The sequence below is a fragment of the Arachis ipaensis genome, chromosome B1, assembly GCF_059453495.1.
Source record: "Arachis ipaensis isolate K30076 ecotype BB chromosome B1, ASM5945349v1, whole genome shotgun sequence".
In the NCBI taxonomy this organism is placed as follows: domain Eukaryota; kingdom Viridiplantae; phylum Streptophyta; class Magnoliopsida; order Fabales; family Fabaceae; genus Arachis; species Arachis ipaensis.
In genome coordinates this window covers 63520486-63529196 of record NC_142436.1, presented here as the reverse complement: position 1 = coordinate 63529196, position 8711 = coordinate 63520486, and the positions used below count along the sequence as shown (strand labels likewise).

The following is an 8711-nucleotide window of genomic DNA, read 5'->3' as shown; positions in this document are numbered from 1 at the left end:
ACTTCCTTATGCTCTTGTTGAGGTCCATGAGTGGGCTCTCTTGTTTGCTCCATCCTTTTTCTAGTGAAGGGCTTTTGAGATGAATCTCTCCATCTCCCATGACTCGGAGTTGGAAGCAACTGCCTTCTCTTTTCTCTTCCTAGAGATTTCTCCAGCCTTAGGTGCCATTAATGGTTATGAAAAAACAAAAAGAAGAGCTTTTTTTTCCACACCAAACTTAAAAGGTTTGCTCCTCCTCGAGCAAAAGAAGAAAGAAAGGATTAGAGGAAGAAGAGATGGAGGAGATGGAGGTGTGTGAATGGTTCGGCCAAGGGGGCTTTTAGGTGGTTATGATGTGTGAAAATGAAGGAGTGATGAGGGGCTTATATAGGAGTGGAGTGGAGAGGGAATTCTTGTAATAGGGGTTGGGTTTGGGAGGGAGATGGTTTGAATTTGAATGGGTAGGGGTAGGTGGGTTGTATAATGGTTTGAATAGTTTTCGTGAGTTTGAAGCTCGTCACAGTCATCCCGTCCCAGATCCTACTCGGAATACCACAGACAAGGTTTAGACTTTTCGGATCTCAGGAAATCCCAAGATGTTAGCTTTCTAGCCTAATTGAGAATGCACCAATTGGACTTCTGTAGCTCAAGAAAAATGTGTTTGAGTGTAGGGAGGTCAAAATCCAACAGCATCTGTAGTCCTTTCTCAGCCTCTGAATCAGATTTTTGCTCAGGTCCCTCAATTTCAGCTAGAAAATACCTGAAATTACAGAAAAATACACAAACTCATAGTAAAGTCTAGAAATGTGATTTTTGCATAAAAACTAATAAAAAGTAACTAAAACATGCTAGAAACTATATGAAACAATGCCAAAAAGCGTATAAATTATCCGCTCATCACATGAGGACATGCTAATGTTTCAGTGTGGAGACTAGAGAGATTGATAAACCACTATTTTATGGTATATTTTGGATTGAATTGAGTGGATTTTGTCAACTATTCTCACACTTAATCATGTAATTGCATATTTTTAAGTTTCCTTCCTAATTTGTACTATGATTGAAAACATGCTTCTTTGGCCTTAAAATTGCTAATTTTTAATCCTATTTTATTACTATTCGATGCCGTGATGTGTGCGTTAAGTGATTTCAGGTGTGATAGGGCAGAAATGGCACAGAAGATGTAAAAAGGAGCATGCAAAAGTGGAAGGAACACAAGAAATTAAGGATTTGAGAAGTTAGCCTCGATGCATACGCATGGTTGAAGCGTGCGCATGACCAAGTACAGTGTCCACATGACGCGTACGTGTGACTGACGTGTACGCGTGACCTTGTGCATAGTTAAACGACGCGTGCACGTGGATGACGCGTATGCGTGACGAGCGTCACGTGCTTTAATAAAGTAAAAATGCTGGGGACAATTTCAGAGCTTATTTCTGGCCCAGTTTCGAGCCCAGTATGCAGATTAGAGGCTGGGAAGTGAAGGAGGAAGGCATCATTCCATTCATTCATACACACATTACTTTTAGTTATAGAGAGATGTAGAATTTTAGAGAGAGAGGCTCTCTCCTCTCTCTAGGTTTTAGGGTTCCTTCTTTTATTTTCAATTTTATCTAGGTTTAGGTTCTACTCCTTATTTTAATTCAAGTTCTTCTTTTAATTTCTTGTTATTGTTTCTTTGCTTTCTTAGTTTTATATGTCGTTTCCTTTACCTTGTTGCTTAATTATTCATGACTCCTTATTGATTCCAATTTCCTTTTAATGCATTTGAGGTATTTTATGTTTATTGTTGCTTTCTTTAATTTCTTGTTATTGTTCTCATGCAATCTTTAGTCTTAGATTTTACTATTTCTTGTTAATTTTCTATGTTTTTATTTTGTGCCTTCCAAGTGTTTGATAAAATATTTGGTTAGATTTTAAAATAGATTTTTGTGTTCTTGGCTTGGGTTGATGATTTGAAGACTCTTGAATTGTCAAAGTCTCTTGTTGATTGGTAATTGAAGATTGCTGGTTAGCTTGAACTTCACTAAATCTAGTCTCTCACTATGAGTTGACTAGGACTTGTGAACTCAAGTTGATTGTATGCACTTGGCTTTCCTTCATTGGTTAGAGGTTTACTAAGTGAAAGCAATTTACATTTACCATCACAATTGACGATGATAATGAGGATATGACTTCTAATTCTCTTTCCTTGCTAAGAGCTTTCTTAGTTATTAGTTTATTTTCTTGCCATTTTACTTTCTTGTTTCTTATTAAAATACCCAAAAAATATACCTCATAACCAATAACATAAACACTTTCCTACAATTTCTTGAGAGACGACCCGAGGTTTTTTAAATACTTCGATTATTTTTATTGGGGTTTGTACTTGTGACTAGGGCTGGAAGTGAGTCAAGTCAGCTCATGAGCCAGTTCGAGCTCGACTCGTTAACAGCTCGATAAGCTAAGCTCGTGAGCTGGTGAGCCAAGCTTGAGCCTGGAATTGAGCTCATAAATTAAATGAACCGAGCTTGAGCTTGGATAAGCTCAGCTCATTAGCTCGTGAGCTGGCTCGATTATATATATATATAATCTTAATTATTTAATATTTATATTTATTTTTTACATATAATTTTAATATAGGACATAAATAAAAAATTTATAATTTATTGATAGATAAACAATATATAAAATTGATCTTTTCAAATATTTTTTAAAATATATAAGTTATAATTTATTGATATAGAATTATAGATTATGTATTTATGTTTCTCTTATTTGAGCCAGCTCGTGAGCTCGAGTCAGCTCGTGAGTTTTTGGTGAGGCGATCTTGAGCTTAAGAAATAAGCTCGATTGTTAATGAGTCGAGCCGTGAGCCAAGCTCAATTTTCGTGAGCCGAGCTTGAGCTTGGTCTAGCTCGGCTCACTTCCAGCCCTACTTGTGACAAACAAATTAAATGTTGATTGAAGGATAATTTGTTAGTTTGAAACTATACTTGCAACGTGATTATTTTTGTGAAATTCCTAACTAACATTTATCCTCGGTCATTGTTATATATTTTTTTTTGTTTTTTTTTCTCCTCCCCTTTATCATGTGATATTGCAGTTATTTATTCTTCTTTATTTATTTTTTTTCTCTTTTTTTGATTTTATTCCTCTTAAGAGTGTGAAACAAGAAGAATTATGAGAAAAGAAAATAAGAAGAAGAAGATAAAGAAGAAAAAGATGAAAAAAAAGAAGTAACAGAAGATGAGAAAAAGGAAGAGGAAAAGTATTGAATTATGCAGAATTTATCAAAAAAATAACACCGAAATTTCTTAACAATAACACATAAATTTCTTCGTATTGACACCAAAATGTTACTTTAAAAGCAAAAAAATGTCTTCTTTAATGCTGTAATATTTTCTTCTTTTTATTCTTTTTATTTTCTTTTTTTCTTTTTTTTATTGCTCTTATTTCTTCTTCTAGGAGAATTACTTCTCTTATTAGATTTGAACGAACATGTTTATACTATATTATAATCTTATTTAGTTGAATGAATGTAGGTTCCTCCTCTTCCTACTAATTTTATAACATTATGTACTTCTTCTTCTTCTTCTTCTTCTTCTTCTTCTTCTTCTTCTTTGTTTGATTTTTTCATATTTTTTTAGTCCCGAGAAGGTAAAATAAGAAGGAGAAGATTAACAAGAAAAGAAAAAAAATGAAGATGATAATAATGAAGAAGAAGGAGGAGAAGAAGTTTTAAGTTATCATTAAGTAATTTTGGTGCATTCTGGATTTAATTTTGATACATTTTGAATTTAATTTCGATGTATTATAGATTTAAATATGGTGCACTTGGTCTGAGTTTGTTTTGAACTAAGTCTCTTTGTGTATCGTCATCGTTAAGGAATTTCGTTACATTCTGAATTTGAACTGTTATACATATAAGAAGATGACCAGGATGACAATAACGATAACGATAATAACAATAATAATGATGATCATGATAAAGTGGAGGAGAAGGAGGAGGAAAAGGAATGAGGAGAAAAAATTCAAATGTAAAAAGAAGAAGGAGAAGGAAGAGGTAGTGGTAGTGGTGGTAGTAGTGACGACGACGATAACAACAAAAGAAAAAGATGAGAAAAAAGGAGGAGGAGGAGAAGAAGCAGCAACAACAATATGGGTCAGAAAGAAAAAGAAGAAGAAATATGGATGAAAAAGAGCACAGCCGTAAGTTTAAAATCATATAACAACTTGGTTGAATTTAATTAGGTACTTTATTTTGTTGTGGAACTTTTCTCCTTTATATATTACTAAACTTTAAATTTCTCGCTAAAGCTTAAAAAATCAAGCTAAATATTAATTATGTCAGTTGCAAATTAACCTAGAATTATTAGGCCATTTAAAAAAAATAGATCCTCTCAATATTTTTTTCAATTATTTTATCAAGTTTAATTTTTTATTACTTAATATTTTTTTATATTTTTTTAGTCCCATCTTCTAAAGAGTATATGATAAGAATAATAATACTAAAAAAATAATATCTAAAATAATATAACATCTATATTATAATATCATGCATATAATATTCGTCATTATATATTTATTATATTTAAAATTATATAATTATTTTAATAATAATTAATAAATATTAAATAAGAAAATTTTAATCTTTTTAAACTAATTTTTATCGTATCTAAAACGTTATTACTATTATGGTGAGATATCGTACTTTATACCAATAATATGGAAAAGAATCTTCTCCAGTTTTTTTAACAATTGATAAAATACAGTGTAATTTATCTTTAATTTTATGAGTGGGACCAAAAATAAATAAGAGAGAGAGCAATGAATGGTTAGATTGAACACTGGATATCATCCAGTTTTTTTCTTACTGGAGAGGATCCACTCTCCAACAATATGAATTCGAGAGGGATAAAAAATTATTCTACAGTGGAGTTTGCGACCACTTTATTCCGTTGAAGATAGGATAATAATATGGTTTAATTACTCTATTGGTCCTTATAGTTTCATGAAATTTTCAATTAAGTCTCTATAGTTTTTTTTTTTTAATTGGATCCCTACACTAATTTTTTTTTTCAATTAAGTTTCTCTTAGTAGTAATTGACTTAATTTTATAGGGACCCAACTAAAAAAAAATAGTATAGGGACCTAAATAAAAGAAAAAAAAGTGTAGAGACCCAATTAAAAAAAAATTTTGGTGCAAGAACTCAATTAAAAGGAAAAAAAATATAGAGACCTAATTAAAAATTTGGCGAAACTATAGTACCTACAAAGTAATTAACCCTAATAATATTGCAAGCTTATAAACTTCCATTTGATATGTTATCATCAACGTATCATTATAATCTAACATGGAAATCATAAGAGAATTACACCATTATCAACTAATATAAAAATATTGAGAAAATCTAGGTACAAAAATTATATTAAATACTTTAACTAAATGTAGCAAAGTAGTGAAAAAGGAAGAAACGCACTTGCATTGTACTCCGTCTCCACCCCTCTCCATCTAATTCCCCTTCATGTTCTTTGATTTACAATCGGAAATTAGTCAATCTCTCTAGAAAGAATCAAAATCCATCTTTTAAATCAAAATATTATTAAATCAACCACCCTCCTGTCTTCCCAATTCCTTAATTGGCTGAAACAACGAAATCAAACAAGTTCTTTTGTGTCATAACATATTCCCAAACACCATTTCTCAACATATTGGTCCTCATCGTCATGGTCATCACCGTCATCTCCTAAATCTAATTCTTCGGATGACGTCATCAAGTCCTTGGCCCTTTGTGCTTGACCATCCCAATTGGTCCTGACCAAAACAAACAACATGGTGACCATACAAGAACCCTGCGCTGCCAACATACCCAACCACAACCCCTTAAAATCAAACCCTTGAAAGAAACCCAACCAAACCGCCACCGGCATTCCCACAACATAGAAACAAGCCAAGTTTATGTTCGCTCCCAACTTTGGTCTCGCTGTTCCCCTCAAAACCCCGCAAACCGTTGTTTGCGGACAGTTCCCAATCTCACACAACCCAATTATCGGTAACACCATCGTCGTCAACGCTATGATCTTTTCGTCTTCCGTGAACATCGAAGCCCAAACGTTCCTCACCGAAGCCGCAAATATCAAAGCAGAGAATCCGAGGACGAAACTGAAGCATAGTCCCAGTATTGCGGCCAGTTTCGCCCTATTGGGATTCTCTGCTCCTAACTCGGTTCCAACTCTTGTCGAGACGCCGAAGCTCAGCGAAGATGGGAAAATGTATATCAACGCAGTAGTTTGAATCAGAACCCCCATGGACGCAACGCTCGCGTGCGGATCCATAAGCAATCCGCAGAGCAAGATCATGATTTCGTACCACCACCATTCGAGGCAGACAGAAACGCAGCTCGGAATCGAGAGACTCAGGAGCTTCTTCCACCCGCTGAAGCACTTGGAGAGCGTGACACGTGTCCATGTTGTCCTGTGGTACCCTGAGACGACGGTGTAAATAATCAGAGAAATGACGAGGTTGAAGTTGGTCCAGACAGAGGCCAAGGCGATGCCTCTGATTCCGAGATGAAGAACTTGGAGGAAAAGATAGTTGATTGGCACGTGCAGGAGGATGGAGAATGCGGAGCAGCACGTGAGAGGGAGAGTAATGGACTGAGTGCGAAGGTAGATTCTGAGAGGGTGAAGGAGAGACTGCGCTACGAGATCAGGGAGAGAATAATAGATGAAGACTTGAGCCTCGTTTGCGATTTCTTGTTCTTGACCGAAAAAGACTAAGATGGTGCGCATGTTTAGCCACAAGAAGGAAATGAGAATGGAAGTTACGAGAAGGAGGAGAACAGTTCTGTGCATGGTGAGGGCGAGCAGTTTGTATTTCTTGGCGCCGAAGGCCTGGGCGCAGATGGGCTCCATGCCCATGGCGAGGCCCGAGAGGAGGGAGTAGGCGGTGATGTTGGCGAAGGCCATGGCAAGGGAGCCCGCGGCGAGGGGGAGCGGGCCCAGGCGGGCCAGGAAGAGCGTGGAGATGATGGAGCGGGAGTACAGCAAGAGGGAAGTTAGGATCATTGGGAGTGAAATGTCTGCTATGCATTTCGCCTCGTTGATGATTGAAAGCGACAGCAACGTCTGTTTTTGTTGGGGTTTGGGGATCAGTAGAGGTTTGGACATGTTGTGTTGTTTGTTGCTTGAGGGATTATCAGCAGATGCTAACAACTTCCACATGGTTGCTTTGACACACACTCACTGACTCACTTACTCTCTCAATTTATTTGCGCAGTTTTGATTTGAGCTTTTGTTTTGGTAGAGTGGTAACAACTTGGGTTTATAAGGGGGAGCCTTTTCCGGCAGTTAATGGGGGAAGAGAAGAGATGGGTAATGTGTGTACATATATACTGTCGGAGAGGGCATTCATTCACATTTTATATACCAGTGTTCTGTAGTGTATTAGATACTAAAACGTAATTATTTATTATCTTATTTATTTATTGAATATATATGTATTAATAATACCGTTAGTGAAATTAGTAATAATTAAAATATAGTATTGAGTTTAAACTTTAGCAATAATAAAATTATAATTTTTTAATAATTAATTTGGATAACTACAGATGATAGTTAACAAGGAAAAAGCAAAAATATTATTTCAATAATGCTTTTTTTTAGTATATATTTAAATAGATTTTAAAAAAATTTTTATATAGAATACAAATTTTAAACTTTATAAAAGTAAGACGTATGAGTCTTTATTTTAATTAAATAAATTATTTTTATTTGGATAAATAAATTCTAAAAAAAAGTGACGAATGAATCAATATATTTTAGTTTTATAAAATTTAAAAATTTTAACGTAATAAATTTTTTTATGAACAAAAATATTTGACGCAAAATTCTTTAGTACCTATTTGAGTGTGTATATATAGGTCAGATATATTTTTTTAAACAATATATGTCAGATATAAATTGTAACTGTCCAAATCAGATGTTAGAATAGTACTTTTGTAGAAAAATAATCGAATTAATTCTTGTTGGATGTATAGAAAATGTGCATATACAATTTAAAATAATATTTTATTACATAAAAATTAAAAAGGTTCATGGAATTTGGAAGTATTTATTGGAATTTGAATTAAACGTGAAAGATTAAGACGAGAACGCATTAATGCTAGATAGCGCCTTCTATATTTAGTTATTTACGGACTCATATGTTTAGGAAAAAAGATTTTTTCTTATTATTGATATTTCAAGCGTATTTAATGACCATGTTATGATGTATAATATGTATCACTATACTATATATAATTAGGCCTGCAAGGCCAAAGAACCATAATACAGAACTTGCACGTAACATAATTAGGACTAAGGAGAATGAAGTATGAAGAATGGAGAATGAAGAATTCAGCAATAGCAAGGTAACAAGAGCGAGCGCCGAGGCGTAACAATTTATAATTAGGACGAAATTGGATTTTTTTTTTTAACTAATAAGCTAAGGTTGTTTTCAAAATGTGGAAGAGAGTAAATGTTTTCGGCTTGATTGACTCATGAATTAAATTATATTAGTTTGACTATAGCGTGTCTAAAAAAACTGATACAAAATTTAAGATTAATATGGACTTTTTTTGGGGCGATAACTCTTTTCTGAGTAAATGGTATTATATCTTGGCTTAAATAAATTTCAGTTAAAAGGTTTCAGTTTATGGATACAATTGATGTGAAATCAATTCCGTCAAGGAATTTATTAATTAATTGTG

General features: G+C 34.0%; 1 pseudogene; it reads right to left on the bottom strand.

Moving 5' to 3' along the window:
• Positions 1-5431: 5431 nt before the first annotated feature.
• LOC107607262 (protein DETOXIFICATION 49 pseudogene) lies at positions 5432-7237 on the bottom strand (annotated as a pseudogene).
• Positions 7238-8711: the final 1474 nt, after the last annotated feature.